The sequence below is a fragment of the Canis lupus genome, chromosome 6, assembly GCF_011100685.1.
Source record: "Canis lupus familiaris isolate Mischka breed German Shepherd chromosome 6, alternate assembly UU_Cfam_GSD_1.0, whole genome shotgun sequence".
Classification (NCBI taxonomy): Eukaryota; Metazoa; Chordata; class Mammalia; order Carnivora; family Canidae; genus Canis; species Canis lupus.
This window is the reverse complement of record NC_049227.1, coordinates 34,156,211-34,178,103: the sequence shown is the minus strand read 5'-3', so window position 1 is coordinate 34,178,103 and position 21,893 is coordinate 34,156,211.

Genomic DNA, 21,893 nt, shown 5'->3' with positions numbered 1-21,893 from the left:
CTGTGGGGCTCCCATCCAGCTGTGTGCCTCAGTGGCTCTACACACGGTTGTCTTTAACTTTTGCCTCCAAATAAAATGCTGTCATGGGACCCCTGACCCGCTTTCTGGGGCAGATCCCTCTGTTTCCCACTCTGAGCAGAGTGCTGGTGATACCTGCCCCAGCCCTCCGAGCGAAGCTATTTATAGCAACCATCATTAACTCTCCACTGCCGGTTCCCCAGAGCCTCACCTGTTCCCGCTCCTCCCGAAGTTGACTTCAGAGGGTTTTCTGAGAGTTCTTTGTAATATTAGTTAACATGTACAGGAAAGCCCCAAGGTCATGTTCCACTCTTGGCACCCTTCACTTTAGATTTGAGAAATCCCCTAAAACTCTCATTAGCGGAGGCTGCCTCACACCTATGAAACTTTAAAAATATCTGGCTAATCAGGCACTTTGCACACCTCCACGCGGGCAGAGAGAGAGCCTTTGCTTGCCTCCTCATCCCTTCTCCCGGCATCACATCCGTGCAGACAAGAGCTGTCAAAATCTGACTTCCTATGGTATTTAAAATAAAATGAAGGGAACTTCTTCTCTGAAACCAGTATTACCACTTAAAGAGAAACTGGGCGCAAGAGGCGGAAAGCATAGCAGGGGGGAAATGGCATTCTGGAAGATCCTCCTTGTTCCGATTCATTTTTGACTAGGAGCTGATCTTTGGGATTTATTTATTTTTTAGAAGATTTTATTTGTTTATTTATTTGAGAGGAAGAGAGAGCACAGAGGAAGAGGGAGAAGCAGACTCCCAACTGAGCAGGGAGCCCAGTGTGGGTAGGGCTCGATCCCGGGTCCCTGAGATCATGACCTGAGCCGAAGGCAGACGACACTTAACCCACTGAGCCACCCAGGCACCATATGATCATTGGAACTTAAAGGGATGTTAACCACAACAACATGAAAATAAAATCACCACTTATTAAGTGCCTTCCAAACAATAGGCACCATGAAAAATGATTGATCACATTGTCTCAGAGTCCACTAAAAACCCCGAAAAGTAAATCCCAGGATGCATATCAGGAAACTGATGCTGAAAAGGATTGAGTAGTATTCTCCAAGTAACATAGCCAGTACGTGGTTCTCACCAGTGTGCATCTGTCTGTCTCTGAAATCCATGCCTATGGTGGACAGGATGCCCTGCCCCCTCCCATGTGAAATGTAAATTTCCCAGAAGGACCTTCCTCTACTCCACATAAAGAGAGCTACCCCATTGGTGAAACTGTGAGCCACACAGTACTGTCCTCACAATTATCTGGGGGCACCTATCAAACATACAGATTCCTGAACCCCACCTGAGAAGTGTTGGATTTGAACCTCTGAAGAAGGCAATGGGAATCTGATCTCACCCAGCACGTCTGAGTGATTATTGTTCACACTGATGCTTGAGAACCACTGTTCTGTGTTTGAGCTGGTTTGCCGGGATGCCCTCAAGTTGGGCCGCTTATGAACCCTGCATGTTCTCCGCAGGACCCAGGATGCTCCTTGTCCACAGACTCTCTGGAAACAGTCTGCAGTGGGGAAAGGAGGGGAACGCTTCCAGTCAGTGAGATAAATTAGTCTATTCCAGACGGTGCCCTGTACTGAATTGGGAAACCAGGATAAATGGCCCAGAATGATGTCAATTTGTGAGACTCACAAGAATCAGTCTTTGGAAGTTAAAATGGCAGCAGATGCCATAGACAGTGGGGACACTGGGGCCCCAGATTCTAAACTGGTGGGATAGAGAAGGGGAGGCACGGGGGTTAGGGGAGAGCTCACCTGGACTGCAAGACTTGGGTATGGAAGTGACCCAGGAGAAAGATTAGTCAATGCCAGGAGGTACATAACCAGCAGGAGGCTTGCAAACAGGGAGGGAGTATGATCCAGAAAGAGGGCTGTGTGATGAAGGAAGCAGGCGTGGTTGACCCTATAGTGCAGAAAAGTCCAAGGGTCAAGACTCAATGATTCGCCTTCATCTATGAATTCAGTGATCAACACAGAGCCACGGCTACATTGTGCTCTTAGGCACAGTCTCTGTCCTGACCCAAGCCCCGTGCTGGTTGAGGGACAGACTTACAAACCGACAAGCATGACATGGTATAATAAGCACGGTGCTACAAATAGACTCAAGAGGACTGTGAGAGTGCAGAGGAAGGACGTCCAACCCAGCAAAAGTCAGTCAAGAAAGGCTTCCCGGAGGTGTGTCTCAGCTGTTTCTGTTCTGATTGGAGTTGGTTGGGAGAAAAAATAAAAGAAAGAAAAGAAAAAAAGAAAAGAAAAGAAAAGAAAAAAGAAAAGAAGAAAAGAAAAGAAAAGAAAAGAAAAGAAAGAAAAGAAGAAAAGAAAAGAAAAGAAAAAAAGAAAGAAAAGAAAAGAAAAGAAAAGAAAAGAAAAGAAAAGAAAAGAAAAGAAAAGAAAAGAAAAGAAAAGAAAAGAAAAGAAAAGAAAAGAAAAGCAGGGGGTGGGCAGGACAGATCCAAAGTTTAGAAATGGTAGGCTTTCATACATGTCATGCATTTCATACATATTGCCTCATCCAAAATTGGCTTGGATGATGAGGGAAGACTAACACCATTTGGGGAGTGGGGGGCAATGGGGTAGGAGAGGGAAAGCCTCAGTGGACTCATACGAGAAGAAATTGAGGAAGCAGAGTAATTCAAATACTGCAGTTGTGACAATTACCTAATGACATGGACGGCACATCCCGCAGGACTCTGAGGAGATTAACGACAGGCAAGACCCATCAGCAAAGGTGCATCAGGCAAAACTCTGGTGAGGGGCTAATTTTTATATTGGTCAGGTTGCATGCAGAACAGAAGCCAGTGTGGTCCGTGAGATGCTGGTCAGTGTATCTGATCCCACCGTCCTCTTGGATGTTGAGCATGCTAGGAGGCAGGTTGACCTAACGATAAGTTTGTATTATTAGGCATATAGTCCCGAATAGTCTTTCCTGGAGTAATGATTTCTTATGAGGTCAAGGTTTCTTTGAGCACAGAAGACACCATAGGTTGGCTCCGTACTAACTCCTTGCATTTGATCAACATAATCTTCCTGCTCCGAAGTCAATACTTGGCAACATAACTTTCCATTCCATCAGAACCTTTAGAGGACATAATGTCCATTTGTAATATTTACTGTTAAGTTACAGAAATGTGATTAATGAAATCCAGTCTACTGTCTTGAGTGAGAGCTGATGATGAGTATTCAGATGGTTACCATCCAATTTAATAGACTTTCAATGTAATTTGAATCATGTGTGGAAAATACAGCACCATTTTCTTTTTTTTTTTAAGATTTATTTATTTATTTATGATAGACAGAGAGAAAGAGAGAGAGAGAGAGAGAGGCAGAGACACAGGAGGAGGGAGAAGCAGGCTCCATGCCAGGAGCCCGATGTGGGACTTGATCCCGGGACTCCAGGATCACGTCCTGGGCTGAAGGCAGGTGCTAAACCGCTGAGCCACCCAGGGATCCCCAGCACCATTTTCTTAACCCACAGACATCTAGAAGGTCCGTGAGCCCCTAAAAATGTTCACAATACTTCGAGTACATGTACATATCTACATGTCACCTCCCAGGAAATGAATTGATTGCTATAAATACATTCCCAAGGGTGTTAAGTCTTGCACACCAGTGCACACACATCCACATACAGACACACAAGGCTAAAAGCTATGGATCTAGGGGGATGGGATTAAGTAATGCATCTCATGTTGGCAGCCTGACAATGCCCATACTTTGGTTTCTGTGCAAAATGAATTATTATCTCCAGAATCTGGTCTTGAAGCTATCTCATCTAAACCACGGTCATTTTCCCAGTTCCTTTTGGGTAAGCAGGATTTGATGAGTTCTGATGAAGGGGAGTGAGGGTCAGCATTGTGCCACATCCAAGTGTTACACAGACGGAGAAGTTTGATGATTGCCCCCATAGGGAGAGGACCACAGAGACACCAGAGTTTGGCAGGGTGACCTAATGGAGCTGCTTCTGGGTAAGAAATAGAATTAAGTAGACCCTAGTTGAAATGCAAAATATTTGATTTGCATTGGATGGAATAGAAAGGGTCCTTTATGTGCATCCGGTACCCGTGTACAAGTTGATGTCAATAGCAAGTACATTTGGCATTTGCCCGCTTGGTGTTTGCAAAAACGGAGGCATTCCCATTTTGCAAACAGCCCACAGATACATTAAATAACCCATTTCACGATGGACATCTGGACTCCTCGAACCTGCCAAAAGTGGATGGAGGGGCTCGCTGCTGCCTTCCAGCTTTATGATGGGGAACGGCTCCCTTCGAACGTGGAAGGCATCACTGGGCAGCAGCGCAGCAGGTTGGGGTGTCATGTGCCCCAAACACAACGCGCACATTCATTTTGATTTTTGCTGTATCGGAGCCGCCGGTGGGCGATACCTCCCGTACCTGGGCAGGAGCAAGCCTCCTAAATCACAGCAGCAGCATCTACGCTGGCCTGGCACCCAATTCTCTCCCTCTGTGGTCACTTGAATGGTGGCTGAGCTCAGGAGGCAATATACATGGGTAGGTAGAAAGATCTGGAGGGATTTTTAAATTTAGTATCTTATGGGGGAATAAGAGAAAGAGAGGGAAGGGGAAAAAACTAGATTTGCCTGAATATACCATGTCACACACAGGGTGGGACGGGAAGCAGAAGTAATGGACTATGGAGTCAGTTCAGCATCATTTCCAGCACACCCCCACCCCCCCAAGGAAGTGATAAAGTCTCCGGTCAGGTACACTCTGGATCATTCGCTCCAACTTACTCCACTCCGTGTGTCACTTCTCGTCCATCATCTTTTGTGTGTGCAAAGCTGATCCCAGCCGGTGTGTTTGAACGGGAGCTTACAGTAAACGCAGAGAGAGCTTGCGTTTGCCACCTAGTGGCCAGCGGCGCCCTGCCTTCCGTTTTGTCATCCCAAAGCAGGGCCCGAGTCTGAGGCTACAGGCATTACGGTACCGGAGCTCAAATATCAAGGTTTGCCTCCCAAGTTTCAGTTCAAATAGAATGGCTTAAAAAGGAAAAAGAAGACCTAGGATGTCCTTTGAGTGATGACCCCTTGACCTCAGCCCACTTAAGGCCTGGTTCACAAATGAAATGCAAAACCCATGGCAGGAAAGGAAGGTGGGGATTAATTTTAGAAAGCCACAGTGAACATAATATTTTATATTTTTGTGTACCAATGGGTGGCCTCCCAAATGTATGTGCCAAACTAGTGTAAGAAAGGGAGGGTTGAGTACCCACTATGTGTTTGGAACTGTGCTAGGTGCTTTGCATTCGTCATTCCTCGCAGGACATAGGACCCAGGCTTACCACCTACTTCAGTGTCTGCATAGCCCAATCTGTAAGCCCTACAGATTCCCCAATCAGAAAACCTCCTACACTGATGCTTCTCAAACTCTCTATAGAGAAAGACTTCCTCTTTAATTATTTTATGCCTCTATACACCAGTGCTTTTATTCAAAACAAAAGTTATCAGGAGAAATAAAATGTACAATATACAAGCCCATGTTTATTTATTTTTATTATTATTACATTCAACAGATATAAAAATTACTATGTCAAATTCCTAGAAATTTTCTTTTTTTTTTAAGATTTTATTTATTTATTCATGAGAGACACACACACAGAGAGAGAGAGAGGCACAGACACAGGCAGAGGGAGAAGCAGGCTCCATGCAGGGAGCCTGACGTGGAACTCAATCCCGGGTCCCCAGGATTACATCCTGGGCTGAAGGCAGCACTAAACCGCTGAGCCACCCGGGCTGCCCAAATTCCTAGAAATTTTCTAAATAAATTTTCCAAATGCTTAGAGTTTCTGCATTTACTTAGCTGCAGACTACTAACAATGCATAGGCTGGAATTGGTCCTCAGACGGCCTGTTGGGTACAGCTGGTCCACACAGTCCTTGCCAAGCATTCTCCAGTTTCTGAACATCTTCCATCACAGGGACAGCCGACCTCACAAGGCAACCCGTACCGTTGCTGGGCTGCTCTGATGACCAGAAACCAAAGTCTGCTCCTCCATATTCATTGGCCAGGGTTCTGCCTCTGACTCACACTCAACAAGACGCATCTCCATGCAATCACAGCTTTTCAGATACATAGGACAACTGCTTTATGACCAAGTTCTGACTTCTCCGCTCCTGGTGGCACACAACGTTTGCGGTGCCCACTTAAGAGTCCAGGCTTCAGGATCTTTGTGGTAAAGGCCATGGTAGAAGCTTCCACCCCTTTGGCTTGCTTCTCTGCCACCTAATCTCTGATTCCTCTGGAAGAGCAGGGAAGAGTGATCTGATGATTCAGGATGCAAATGCTGGTTGGCCAGGTCTACAGTGGACAAGGGCATTATGGAGATCAGAGGCCAGCATGCAGATGTCATTGCCATTGGCTTTGCTTCCCTCATGCTAGGACATAAAAGGGTCAGGGGCTGTCTGATTTCATTAGGGCATGCAGAATGGTGCTCTGCTTTTCCATAAATTGGAAAGTCACTGCTCTGAGTTCCTGTAACATGTGGATGGCCAGATATGGGAAGATCCATCAATTCATATTCATGCTTGAAGGAGAAGGTAGAGAACTTGCCTAGGAATCTATCTGAAACCAGAAACTCCAAGACAACTCTCCTACAATCCTTCGTGGAGTCTCCTTGGCCTTGACCTAGTTAGTAGCAAAATCATACTCAGATTTTCACTTGCTCTGCCTTTTGCTCTACGATGTTGTGCCAATTACTCAACATCCTTGTGCCTTAATTTCCTCCTCGGGGGGGGGGGGGAAGATGAAGGTAAAAGAACGTACTCACATGGTGGCTCTGACAATTCAATGAGGTTCAATAAGACGATACATACCATGCACTTTGAACTTCTCTCAGCCTTGTGAATAAACACTTAGGATGATTGTGTTTTTAACATATTTCTATTGGCTTATAATTTCCCAAGGAACTTTGAGAAGAGGTGTTTGAGTGGGAAGAATATGGATATTCTTGGAACTTCTCCTCGAAATCATGAAATACCATCATGATGACACTTCTACCCCTAAAATTTAGTGTGTGTTATAACCAGCAAGAAGTAGAAAGGGAAATTCACCTTTCTGGTTCTGAAGATAATCTTTCTGTTATGTTAGCCCAAATGCGCATTGGTTTACCATGGGGCTGGTGGTTGCAGTAGTGGCCAATAGGTGCTTGGGCTTATTATCTTATGAAAATATCACAGTTTTAATTCGTACTGACATTTCCACCAGCCAAACCACCCAAGTAGCTTTTGTATGTGTTTTCCTAAGCATATCCCATCATTCGGTACCTGGATGCTGTTCTTTGGGGTATTCAGCGTAGAATCTTACATGTATTCCTAGTCAATTTTATCTCAGACTTGGCCTGCTTCTTCCAAATATCTTAATTAGTATTGAATAGAGGTGTCATCTCGTCCAGTTTTGCACACCTTATTTTTTTTAGCCACAAAGCTCATTTTTAGCCATAAAACTCGTGTGTGAACTCCAAGAAGTTATAGAGAGGACAATGGAGCTTTCTAGAAGCAGCGGGCGAGGTGGGGCAGGGTCTTGCCCACTGGACTTCCCCAGCAGCCACTGGAAGTATTTCATGAATACCCCACTATCTGGAGAAGAATTCTAACTATAGTTCTGTAGCCTGACCATGATTTTATCAATGGAGAAACTGAGGCCAAGAGAGCATATAGTTGTCCAAAATAGTGCAGCTAATTTAGAGCATGTCTCCATTTATTGCATATCTTAGAAAAATGGAAAATGGAAAATGGAATATCACCTTACCTTGGGCCAAACTCTTAAATGTCAGGATCTATCAGCTTTGGAGATTTATCTATGAACATGGGGTCAGAGCCAGACTCTGAAAGGTTAAGCCTTTAATCAAATCAGAGTTGATCCCTTGCAGGTCAAGTGGATTCCTATAAAATGTGCTCACGAGTCATTAACCACCCATCAAATTTTGTATATGTGCAACACTGGTCATTTAAATGGGATTTGGTAACAAAAATAATGCAGAGAGGAATGGTTAGAGTTGGGAACCTCAATGCAGTGGCAGTGTTTTCTTAGGTATTTATGACTTATTCATAAAGGTCTTCTCACTCCAGAGGCTCTGCTCTTAACCAGGGTGTCTACTGCTTCCCAGCATGCTTGCTGGCTTATAAATAAGACAGTTAGCAAAGTGAGCAGGTGAGGAGCTAACAGTTAGCAAAGGCTTAATATATTCCACGTAGCCGCCTTAGGAGTTTGATATTAATCAATGCATACAACCTTTACAACCACCCTTTGAGACTTTGAGATAGGTTGTTGCAGTAGTGGTATCTTAACCATCGTATGTAATAAATATATTCTTACATAATATAATAAATATATTCTTTTCCTCACAATCGGAGTCTACAAAAATGCTTCAATTTCTTTGAAAACCGGAAGGAAAAAAAATGAACTTTCAGGTTAAAGAAAATGTCTTTGTATATAATGTCAGTATCTTTGTACCAACACAGTCACAAAATATGTTATTGAATACTTTCCGTGGGGAAGGCCTGCAAAAGTCACCAGTGGCCTAGCATGCACAAACAGGACTAGGAGGTAGACGTATGACCATGTTGCAAAAGACAGAGTTAACATCCAGGGAGCTGAGTTCCCATGTCCCAGTGCCCCCACACATAGCCAACCAGCTTGAACTCACGTGGGGCAGCTACAAGCTCCAAGGTCAATGGCCTTTGCTACTGATGTCTCCCTGGACATGTCAGGAAGGTTCTATTTTGGAGGTCCCTTCCAGGAGGCACAAATAAACATGCCCACCTCAGCTCAAAAACCGAAGAATTCTATGTGCCACCAGGTCATGAGATTTGGGGGCAGGGAAACAAGCATCCATGGCTACAGCATCGCTTCTACCATCAGGAAAAGCAGGAAGAACAGAGTGAGCTAGAAGGGTTGTCCTTAGCAAGGAGCTTGGAGCTGAGCAAGCATTACCCATCTTCAGGGTCTTTGTTTTTCTCAAGGAAAAAAAAAATTCTCTGCCCACACTCCAGCCCAGCTGTCTACAATGATAAATGATGGGCCTTTCTTTAAATTTCCTTTCTGCTCAGCATGAGGACTGGCCAGTGTGGATATGCACTCGACACGGATAAATGGCTTTGGCAAGCCCACCAGATTGCCCACGTGGCAACAGATGGTCCAGCTCAAAGCTTTTGTTGTGCTAATGTTGGAACTTGCTGCTACCTGAAGCAGTTATCATTTCATAAACAATGATGCTGCCACTGCTCTGTGGATAAATTGTCCTTTATACTTTGCAGGGCCCACCATGGGTGCTGACAGCTTCATGATGGTAGAAGGGAGCCCCTAGTCACTTAGCTGCCATGGTGGGAGTGGAAAACTTAGTAGGATGGAGAAAGTGAGCATGGAGACTGGCTTTGGCTTCTAGTCAAGGCTACATGGATATCTGAGTGTCCACCCCGAATTGTGGTCAGTGAGAAAGAACGAAGTTTCCACTTTGTCTAAGGGTCAAAAGTGACCCTGAAAGACAAACTGACCCCTTGGAATTCCCTTTGGCATAGAATCACTTTCTAGTCCCTTTTGCAGAAATGGTAATAATGAACAGAGAGGGAAGAGATGAATGTTTTTCCAGTATCCACTATGTCCAAAGCATTATAATAACATTATTATTACTTAATTATTGTTGGTAGTGGTAGTAGTCAGTAACTTGAATAAGGAGTTTGTTAAATCCTGGACACTGTGCTGAGCCTTTTACATAAATTATCTCATAATCATTTCAAGGAATCCAGAGGAACTGAGCATGGTGTTCTTGTGTACCCATCCTCGCAAGGGAGCAGTGGAGGGCAGAGGTCTGCTCTGTAATGTTTGTTCATTTCTGTGATGTCAATCTTCCCGTCATGGCCAGTTTTAAGCTACCAATGATTTAATGACCTGCTCACAAAATTCCTGAGTATGCAACAATCAGCTCCCGTGGCCCAGTGGAAGCCCGTTCTACAACATCACTGCAACATAGGTGGGGAAAGGCAGCTTGCCCAAGATCACTCAGCTACTAAGGGACAGAGCTGAGAGGTCCACCCACGAACACGAACTCCCACCCATCATCACGTGTTCTACCCTATTTTTTTATTGCACTTGGTTTTGTTGGGCTTTACAGATACTGTGTTTTGTACACACTGTGTTTGCAATAACCCTGTGTCGATTGAGTCGGCCAAGGCTATTTTTCCAACAGCATTTGCTCACGTCACATCCCTGTGTCACATTTTGGCAATTCTCACAATATTTCAAACTTTTCCTTACTATTACATTTGTTAGGTTGACCTGTGATCAGTGATTACAACATGCTGAAAACTCAGGTGATCGTTAGAATTTTTTAGCCATAAGGTATCCTTTAATGAAGGTCTGTACAACACATTTAAAAAGCTGGAATGAATAGATTTTCACATCTAAGTTTGCCCTTGGGTGGAAAGCCTCAGAAACAAAGACAATAAATATCCTAAAGAAATCCCTACCTATTTTTGGAATTTTAGGCATTGGCCATCGTGGGTGATATTTTACGGGACAGCCACCTCACTCAGTACCTCAAATCATACCCCAAATGTCCCTGCAGAAGGACTCCCCCACTCCAGACCATTAGGTTAGAAGTTATTCTCTTTTAAGATGTAAAAGTTATTCAGAATCTTGGAAGTGCTTCACGGTAAAGGCAAAGAGTATTCCTAACATACATTCTCCATGAAATACTTCATCTTCTCTCTAGATAATTCCAGAAACCCCCACCAATGCATGTAAGAGTCACTGTTGCCAGAAGCCTGGGATTCTAGGATTTACCCAAAACCCACTCCAAACCCTTGACCTCCTCTGTGACTAAGGACTTGCTCGAAAGAATAATGAAATCCACATAGGTCAGCCTGGCACATGTTAAAACTTGTTCCCAGTGGAAATATCTGTCTCTCTCATTAAATCACAAGTTCCTATAGCCTAGTTAACACATGGTAAATACTGAATGAATGAATGAATGAATGAAAGCTGCAGATTGTTTCTAAGAAAAGGCATAAAAGCAGATCAGAAATTAAACCACCATATTTGCTGGTGTACAAGAAGCAGAAGTATAGAAAAAAAATCCTAATTTTATTGGGACTTTTTGGCAACAAGGAAGAAAGGACAGAGTACATTTCATCTTCCACGAGTTCAGAGTGATTTTCAATTGAGTTTATAATAAAAGCATTATTTTGCTTATGCTAATGCAACCGTTCATAAGGAACCAATAAAACTCCTTTCCACCGCCAAAAACCTAACTGGTATTTTATATGTTTGAACCCTTTCCTACTGCGGACACCCTGGATGAGGAATCATTTTTAGGCACTTGTTTATTTTATTTTATTTTATTTTATTTTATTTTATTTTATTTTATTTTATTTTATTTTATTTTATTTTATTTTTTTAGGCACTTGTTTAAATGCATGGAGACTGCCTGCAAATACAGGGCCCAATCTTTAAGGATACTCCAGCCCCGAAACTCTGATTATTTGAGCTTTTTTTTTTCTTTGACAGTGAACTCTTCCCACAAATCAAGGCCCACAGCTGGGGTCGGTTTTGCCCGCATTGCTTTGTCTTCCCAGCCTAACCCCAACGGTGAAACCATGGGATCTTCAGCTGAAACACTTACCCCCGACTCCCCACCGCCAGGTCCCCAGGTGCAGCACTACTGTTATAGACTAGGAGTCCGAAGAGAAGGAGGCAGGGTTTGTTATTGACTAGCCCCCGCCCCTCAGACAGTTCCAGAGGACGGGCCACACATTGCAGGTACTATCAGCAGGTAGCAGGCTGCATGGCTGGCCTGTGAGTTATGGCCACGGTCACCAGATCTCTTTTCTGTAGCATCCTGCATGTGTAGGTGATAAATCTTAGAGACCCGGGGGAGCACAGCTGGCCTTCTCTCTCCTCTGGCCCATTATTTCTCTCCTACATCATTTAGAAAAGTGCAGGTCTGGACCTTTTTTTTTTTTTTTTTTTTTTTTTTTTTTTTTTGGTTGTTCATGGATGTTTTCTTCAGCTTCATACCACACTTTTCTGCATGTTTAATTTTTACAACACAGCATGTTCTTAGAACCTGACTCACTTAATAGAAGACAAAAAGAATGCATCAAATACTTGCATATGTTCTCTCCACAAATGAGAGTGAGGAAATCCAACCATCTGCAGTTCCTGCTCGCAAAGGTAGCACAGCAAGGAAAGGAGGCAATGTTTTTAAAGAACCTACCACGAGCCCACATCTTATGCTTTGTTCTGCAAAGGCTGAAGCATGCCATGGTGGCCGAGTGCCCCTGTGGTGCAAGTCAGGGGTCTGGGTTCTGATCCCAGCTCCTCCTGCAGCTGAGTATGTTGGGCAAGTGATTTGATTTCTTCAGCTGTCAAATGGGCTTAATACTAATCCCTACTTTACAGGATTACTTTTCGTGAGACATTCACACAACATGCAATTAACCTTAAAAAAAAAATAATAAGTAGCCTTAAGTACATTCAGAATGTTGTACAACCATCAATTCTATTTAGCCCCAAAACTTTTTCATCACACTCGATAGGAAAACCCAGACCCATTCAACAGTCACTCCCTGTTTCCTCCCATCCCAGCTTTCCATTTTAATGGATGCACCTGCTCTGGACATGTCACATAAATAGAATCTTACAATATGTGACCATTTGTGTCTAGCTTCTTTCACTTAGCTATGTCATGTTTTCGAGGTTCGTGCGTGTAGCATACATATCAGTACTTTGTTCCTTTTTATGGCTGAGTAATATTTCGTTATATGAAGATACCACATTTTGTTCATCTAGTCATCCATTATGGGTATTTGAAGTTTTCCATCTTTTGGCTATTGTGAACATTTGTGTGTAAGTATTTAGATAGGTCTTTTTGATTCTTTCGGGTTTATACAATCAGTTCTCATTATGTGTTTAGTTATGTTCTATAAAGTTGCAGCAAACACTAAATTAGCAAATACTAAGTCCTTGTTCCAAGAAAAATATATAGATACGTATCACACAGATTATAATCTTAAATCCTAAAAATAGTTTATCCTGGTAGATTCTATTTTCTTTATTTCACAAAGGAGGAGATGAGGTTCAGAAGCACTAAGTGACTTCTCTGACACCGCCCCGCTGACCCCAGGCAACCAGCCCCAGAGCTGGAGGTTCCTTCTCTCCATGGCACCACCCCTCCTGCCAACATCCTCTGGTCATCTCCATTGGAGATCTGAAACAAGAAGGCACAGTGTCAACTTTGTTCAACCTCAGGTGGGAATATACCAGGTAAGCAACTTAAATTTTTGTCACTATGCACCTGTCTGCACATTGTCATGAGTGTGGATTTGCAAATTTGCAAACACAGAATTTGTTACATCCAAAGGATCAAACATACCCAAGAGTGGAATTACTGGATCAGATGGTAATTCTATGTATAGCTTTCTGAAGAACCACCAAACTGCTTTCCTTAGGTGGTTGCACCGTTTAACAAGCCCATAGGATTTTAAAAAATTGTTTATTTAAATTAAATTTAGTTAACATATAGGGCATTATTAGTTTCAGGGGTAGAATTTAGTGATTCATCAGTTGCATACAATGCCCAGTGCTTATTACATAGTGCCCTCCTTAATGCTCATCACCCAATTACCCCATCCCCTACCTGCCCTCCCTTCCAGCAACTCTCAGTTTGCTTCCTAGAGTTAAGACTCTCTTGGGGCACCTGGGTGGCTCAGTCGGTTAAGTGTCTACTTTGGCTTAGGTCCCAGTCCCAGGGTCCTGGGATTGAGCCCCGAGTCAGGATCCCTATTCAGCGGGGAGCCTGCTTCTCCCTCCCCCTCTGCCACCCCCTGCCACTTGTGCTCTCTTTCTCTCTCCTCAAAAACATAAATAAAATATTTTTTTAAAGAAAGACTTTCTTATGGTTTGCATCCCTCTATGTATATATATATATATATATAATCACACTATATATATATATATATATATATATATATATATATATACACATCACACCTTCTTTCTCCATTCACCTGTTGATGGACACCTGCCTGAAACCCACAGGATTTTTAAGCTCAAATTTCTGTTTATTACAAATGGCAGAATGAGGAAAACCTATTGTGCATAAAGATTTGTGTCAGTCAATGATTATTTCCAAAAACTTGATTGAATTGCTGAATCAAAATATTTTTTAATACTTTTATGACATGTCAGTAAGTTAATATTTGTAGGGCACCAAGAACAGGGCTTGGTGAGTGGTGTTATTATTGCTAATTAAATAAAATAAATCATGCCACTGGTGTTACCTGCCAAGCACAATTCTTTCCCACTCCCGGGAGAGAAACTCACAGATAATACAGTGAGATGGACCCTTGGTGGGGGTCTTATAGGAAAGAGAAATTGGCCAGTCCTCTTCCAAAGCCAAACTGCACTCAGCCAGAGGAACACTTGCAGACTTTTGTTTTCGCATTTGCACATATACACCCGGTGCCCACCCCCTCAACATCTACTCAAGATTTGAATCTATCATCATCTGCTTAAAAATTAGTCATTTTCTTTATAATATATTAATACAGGTTCATTGCCAAAATCTGAGGAAACACAGATAAATGTAGTAAAGATAAAATGACTCACCTATAATCCTACACTCTTGCCTTCTATAACACTTCCTTCCTCTGTTTAATGCAATTAAAATCATAATATGTGTGCGGTTCTGAAGCTGCTCAACATTATATTAGCATGCAATTCGTGTCACTTAAAAGCTTCAAAATCAGATTTCCAAATAAGGCCTAGAGTTTCCTCGTGTGTTTATACTATACCTTAAGTATTCTCCTCTTGCTGAATAGTGTTTCCAAATGTCTGTTATTGTAAATAATACAATAATGAAACTCGTTGGGTGTAATGATTGATGTAAATCAATGATTATTTCCAAAAACCTGATCGAAATGGAGTTGTTGAGTCAAACGTATATGTTGTAATGCTTTTATATGGGACCATTTACCCAGAGACTACTTTTCTTTTTCATTTTTCCAAATGCTTCTAGTTTATTTTATCTAGTCTGGACTGGGGTTCTTTGTTATATTCACATTTGATACATGCCTCTTTTTTAAACAACTCTTATTTTGCTTTGCCTTTCTACAGTTACTGGTGGAATTATTCGAGTACTATCTCTCTCCCCCACTGGCATATTAACTTCACAAGGGTGAGAGCTGGATCCATCCATTCCTATGGATTCCAGCATCCAGTAGAGTCTGGCACATAGTAAGTGTCCAGGAGGTACTAGAGACACAAGTGGATACATCACCCTTGAGTTTTTATTAACTTTTACTCCTACTACCAGTGATGAAAATACTATGTTTATCCGTCCCAGCATTTCACTTCCAATACAGCAGGAATTATGATTAGAAAAATAATCTTATTTTAATCACCGAAAATTGAGATCCTGTTATTTTACTTTGCATTTCTTTGATTACTAGACACGAGAAGTTTTCCTATTCTTGTTTATTAATTACTTCTTCTTTGGTAAATATTCATTCACATTCTCCACCCAATTTGTTTTGGTTCCTTACCCAGTTACCTTAACACGAGTTTCCCTCCACATTTACCGAGTAGCTCTATATTGAGCCCCACACTCTTCCTGATGCTTCTATAAAATCCTTCTACTGGATTCCCATGCACAGGGTGCAAACAGAATTTCTCATGCTATGAGCCTAGGAATCCTATATCAGTCCTCTTCTTGTGTCTTACATATGCATGTGGTGTCACCGGGGCGTCTCAAGGAGCACAGCCAGCTGGTGTTCCGTCATCCTTGAATGTCGGACTCTTGGGAGGAACATGGAAGAAGAAAGTTGGAAGGAGCAGGCAACGACTGCCTTCCATGGGGGAGTCTCACACGCTGGTATGACTGGGGCTCGAATCCCAGCTGGCTACTACAAGCCATCAGACTCCCAACGAGGAAGTTAGTCCTTTACTTTCCTCATTTGTAAAATGCAGAATTAGAAGCAGTCATAGGATTAAATGAGATAAGATAATGGAAAGGGGAAGGAAGGAAGGAAGGAAGGAAGGAAGGAAGGAAGGAAGGAAGGAAGGAAGGAAGGAGGGAGGGAGGGAGGGAGGGAGGGAGGGAGGGAGATGGAAGAAAGAGGGAAGGAGAAGGGGAAAGAAAGAATATCCTCCCTCCTATAAGTGTGGTTTCTGTTTGAACACTTTCCAAGGGCTCAGTGAGCATGTTTCCCTGCCTTCCAGGGCAGTCTATAATCCATCACTGTTGTCTTCCTTTGGAAGCCGTTATGAGGAGTTTTAACAGTCTCCGTTCTCTGTTTGCTGGAAGCTGATGGAAGAACTCTCCTTATCTCCAATATTAGAACTTGTAGAAAATCGATACCAGGGTATAACATCCTTCACGATCATACTTGGTAATAAAGCCTAACTAGAAAATGTGCAGAAACTTCACGCATCTGGTGCATTCCGTCCATGTGAAAATCCACCCGGTGTATCCAGGAGTGATGCCCTTCATTGACTGATCAAAGCATAAAGACGAAGGCACTGGGTATCAGCCCTCATTAAAAATGGAAACCCTGTCTCCAACTTCTAACTTGAAAAACTGACCATATAGGAGGAGAAAGTAGAGGATGTGCCTGTAGTTAGTTTTTTTTTTCTTTCCTCTCGCATCTTTAAGAAACACACTCTGAAGACAGTCCTCGTAATGCCAACAGAAGGCCTTGCAGTTCTGAGCCTTTTATAAATGACATTTGTCCAATAGTCTGATTTACTAAGCATGATTGAAAACAACAATCAGGCCACAAGTGATACCCAGGAAACACACACACACACACACACACACACACACACGTAACAACAAAAGCATTAAGAAACGAGACAGCTTTCCAAGGCTATGAAAACTTATCCAAAAGGAAATATATCACTCAAATATTTACAAAATTGCCAGTGCAATTCAGCCTTCTCAGTAGCAACGATTTTTATGTCCTAAAGAGAGTTTGTATCTAGAGGTAATTGTGTTCTGCAGCAGTTCTTAAGCCTGGGCATTTTCGCTGGCAATTCCAGATTTATAGGAACAGAAAAAATTTCCGTGCATGATATACTGTACAAATTGTATGTAATAACCACAATAAAAAATTTCATTAGGCTTGCTATCACCAACCACCAATTCCCTGGGGAGAATTTATGTGCAAACTTCAGCTCCGTTTACCATCTGGGATATTCTTTGGAGGATGGGTAGCCCCGGGTTCCTCAGAAAAGATAAGGGGGCATATATATATATCCTCTCCTCCTCTTGCCTTTGGGACGAGCATTTTAGAAAAAGAAAGCCTTTGTGTCTGGGGTAGCAGAAGCCTGCACATGCCCTGCCATGGATTTGCTCACATCCCCCCACCTATCCCGCGATCACTTTAGCAGCTGTCCCTAAATTTTGCAGTTCTCAAATCTGAGCGCTAAGTCCTGTTGCATATTTTATGCAGCCCATCACTGAGGCGCGGATGCAGATTTCCATAGTTATAGGAGTGGAGGCAGAAATGGGAAAGACAAATTGGGTCATCTTATAGTTTGCAGCTGTGAAATCCATTTCAAAATTGCAGCCTTGCAGACCTGAGAGGCTTCCCTGGACTCGATGGAGATATAATCATGGTGTCGCCAAGGAATAGCATTCAGGCCTGGCAGTGCTTCTGGGCGTGTAGCATATGTCCTCATAAAACGTCCTCTTTATGACCAGAGCTTCTGTGCATATGCTGCAAACAGTGACAACCTGGAGGCTGCCTTTGGTAAGGGACTAGGGAATTGAACATCTCCCCACCGCTCTGCCTCGGCTCCTCGGGCCCCCTCCCCGGCCGTCTCTGGGCTCAGCCTGGGCCCTGCTGAGGGGTGCACGCTGGGGCCCGGCTGCTGCCCTGCCCCTGTGGCCATACGACGGGGCCTGCCCATCTCCAAGCGCGTCCTAGGGTCTCCCTGGTGGCTCCAAGATGGAGCAGGACACAGGAAGGAGGTGGTGAGGACCGGGGCTTTTAGAAAACACTTGGGGGAATCTTCTCCAATGGGTTCTGGGTGGAGAGTCACCTCAATCTACTTTGTTTAGTGTCATACATGAGGTGCCCGTCCCTGCACTTATGACGTTGCACACTGGACCCCATGTCATGATAGAAGATAGGATCGCCACCCCCACCCCAACCCCGCCCCTTTCAAAAATCAGGAATACAAGGTTTGGGAGGCCTTTGGACTCTCCTAAAGATAGCAGAGCATCCACTTTATGCCAGGCATGGTGCTAGGCCTTATGCGTGTAAAGGCAGGCAGGTAGTGCCTCCGAAGCCTAGCGGTTAGAATGATCTAGGGCAGAGGCATTACTAAAATTAGAAATCTACACATGATTATTTATAGCTTCTGTGTGCACAGCACTCTTTCATGCCAGGTACTTTATGGGGAACATTTTGTCCATTTACATTCTTAATCCTCACAAACTCCTCAGAGATGGTTCTCATCTCTGTTTAGCAAATGACCAAGTCAAGACTGGGATGTCGCGGTGGCCTGTCAAAGATCACAGAGCTGGAAATGGGCGAAGCCATGGCTTGAGGATGGACCTCCCCTAGCCCAGCCTATCTTCTTGTGCTACGTGGCACTGCCCTCATCTCCAGGGAATGCCAGGTCTTAGCTTCAACTAGGATGCATAAAAAAGACTCCAAGAACAGTATCTCGTTTTAAGAAGAGCTAAGACGAGTGACCCATTAATCTCTCGATGCCGAACTGAGGAATGCACACAAAATCATAGAGCGAAGTTTCTGGCATCAAGTGGTCTAGGTTCCAATCTGAGCCCTGCTGCGTGACATTAAGCAAGTTGCTTAACCTCTCTGGATGATATTTCCTGGCTGTCTAATGGAGCTAGTGAAAGTATCCAAGACTGTTGTGTGTGTTAAATATACATTTTTAACAAAGCGAAGCAGAGTGAATGACATTTTTCATCAAAAAGTTACTAATTTTAAATGATCAAGACTTCTACAAAGGAGATAAGTATATAAAGATTTAGCCTAAACAAAAATATGGGTTTCCACTGGAGCCCTGAAATATGATGTCTGAGGGAGGAGAAACAGAGGCAAGTGTAGCTTTCCCTAAAGGTCAACCAAATATAGGGTTGGTTTACAGGGGTCTGAGCTCAGTGTGTAGGAGAAGACTTTTGAAAAGCAGGATCCGGTTCAGTTGGGCAACTTAGCACCTACTAGGGTGCAAGAATCAGCATCTGACTATGAAGAAAATATAAGTGAAGTGAGATACTGTCCCCCTCTGCATTGAGTAGAGCTGACATTCATGGAGGGAGGACAGACTCACCCCAGAGTCACCAGAGCCCACGGCAGCATGAGCACAGCCATGAGGAAGTCCACGTTGTACCTGGAGAATGGCTGGGGTGCAATACCAGGTGACACAGGAGACAGAGGCAGGGAAGCAGGGGGAAGGGTGTGGCCCACATGTAAAGCTGGAAATACATGTTGGGCCCCAAACCAGAAAGGCCCTGAAGGCCATGCTGACAGGTTTTAGCTAAGCTTCACTCTCCAGCTAAACACGGTTGAAATGCCAAGGTGCTTCATTCAGCATGTTTAAGAAAAATATTAGTTAAGATTTTTCTATTGCAAATGACAAGAAACTTAGCACACACGCACACAAAAAATTTTTTAAGAAAGTTGCTGATACATATCACCAGAAAGCAAGAATGTTCTGACTCAGAATGCTTAAATAATATCATCACAAACTTGTCTCTGTCCATATTTTAGCTCTTGCTTCTCTAGGTAGGCTTTATCCTCAGAGGGGCTTGTCCCAAGTGGCAGCAAAAATGGCCACCAGTACCTCTAGGCTTATGTTCTATCTGCTTAATTAATCCCCTTGTGTAAAGAGAGAGCTTCTTTCTCAACTAGGGACTGAATCTCATTTCCCTGGCTTGCATCATTTGCCTGTTTGTGAACCAATGATTGAGGAGAGGATGATGGAATATTTTGTTTGGCTCGGATGGGGTTAAGCAATCACCTCCGAAGTAGGAAAGGAGAGGTAGTCCATTCCACCACTCACTGTTCCCCCAACCATGTAGAAAGGAAGGAGAGTGGGGCTTGGTTCTATAAAAGAGGAATAAATGAAAGGAAGTGTATTGGTCGGATAGGATGGGTTATACCACAGTAACAAGCATCTCCGAACCTCAGTAGCTCAAAATACCCCGTTTATTGCTCATCACACATGTTGGGGGTTGGGGGTGAGAGACTCTGCTCTACATCATCCTCACTTAAGCTAAAGCCCACGGCATCTCCAAAACTCCAAGATTGCTGAGCTAGGAAAAAAATGCGTGTGGTGAATTTCACACTGGCTGGTAAAAGCTTCTACTTGGCAGCCACTTATATTACTCACATTTTTTTTTTCCCAAAGCAAATTACATGACCACACCTAACTTCAGGGGGTGGGAAGCTGCACTCTACCGTGATCCTAGAACGGAGACATACTGGAAATATTTTGATGAAAAGTTCCCAAAGGTAACACAGGCAGATAAAGACAACATAAGTCCACTGTAAGAAGACAACTGGTTGCAGTAATGTATCAACACAGCATCATACTTCTGGAAAGAATTATGGTGTGTCTGTGTACATGATTGTGTGTGTGAGAGATAGAGACATAGTGATGAGCCCATATATTCAAGCTCATGCTGATTTGAATCATTCCTCATCGAGCTAATACTGCCCTTGACAGTATGAGTTTATTGACAACGTAGAAATTCATCGGGTTATTAGAAATTTTTGACAACCTCTATTTCAGAGACACAGGAATGTCGTGGCAATGATTCATTATGAGGCAATTAACCAGAAGTTTCTCTCTCCAAAATAACAAAAGTGTGTTTCTCTCCCTTTAAAAATAAAAACAAAGAAAAAAATTTTAAATAAATAAATAAATAAATAAATAAATAAATAAATAAATAGAATCATTTGACATTTTGTCTGTTTCAGAAAATGTCTACTCTCTCCATCCAAAACTATTTGAACTCAAGGAGTCTCTACCGTCCTTATCCAGCCAACCATCATCAAAGAAGGGAGTGGAATGCTCACTTGGAAGATTTTGAAGTTCAACCACATGATAAATTTTTTTTTTTTTTAATTTTTATTTATTTATGATAGTCACAGAGAGAGAGAGAGAGAGAGAGAGAGGCGGAGACCTAGGCAGAGGGAGAAGCAGGCTCCATGTACCGGGAGCCCGATGTGGGATTCGATCCCGGGTCTCCAGGATCGCGCCCTGGGCCAAAGGCAGGCGCCAAACCGCTGCGCCACCCAGGGATCCCCACATGATAAATTTTAATGGTAAATAAGAACACTTGGCCCTTCATCTGCTGATGACTCAGAAGTATGTATTATTTAAATATTGGTATTAAATTTGGAACTAATACTCATCTCTGCTCAGCCCACTGGTGGCATGTAGTTAAGAAGTGGTATGGAAAGGTATACAAGTCAAGTTTTCCTCATGTTGGTGGAAGTGTGCTGTCAGCGTCCTCACTGCTTCCCGTTGGGTCCAGTGTTAGTAGCCGTCGAGACCCTCACTGTTTTGTCAGAGGGCCCACCTTGCTGTCCATCAAGGCAGACACTGCTTCCGCTTCCTCCAGAATTCCACGTCAAGTTTTAGCAGGACCCAGTGAGGAAAATTACAAGGTAGCATCCCATCCTTAGCACTCTCTACTGTCATTTCTTGGAAATTGTCCTAATAAATATAGAGATCTGTAACACCCATGGGGACCATGGGACCCTGACGCTGGGCTATACTCAATCCACCCAACCAGAAGCATGTGGTCCTGAGACTACCCTGGACCTACTTCTGGTCAACACAGAGAAGCCTGCTCCCATT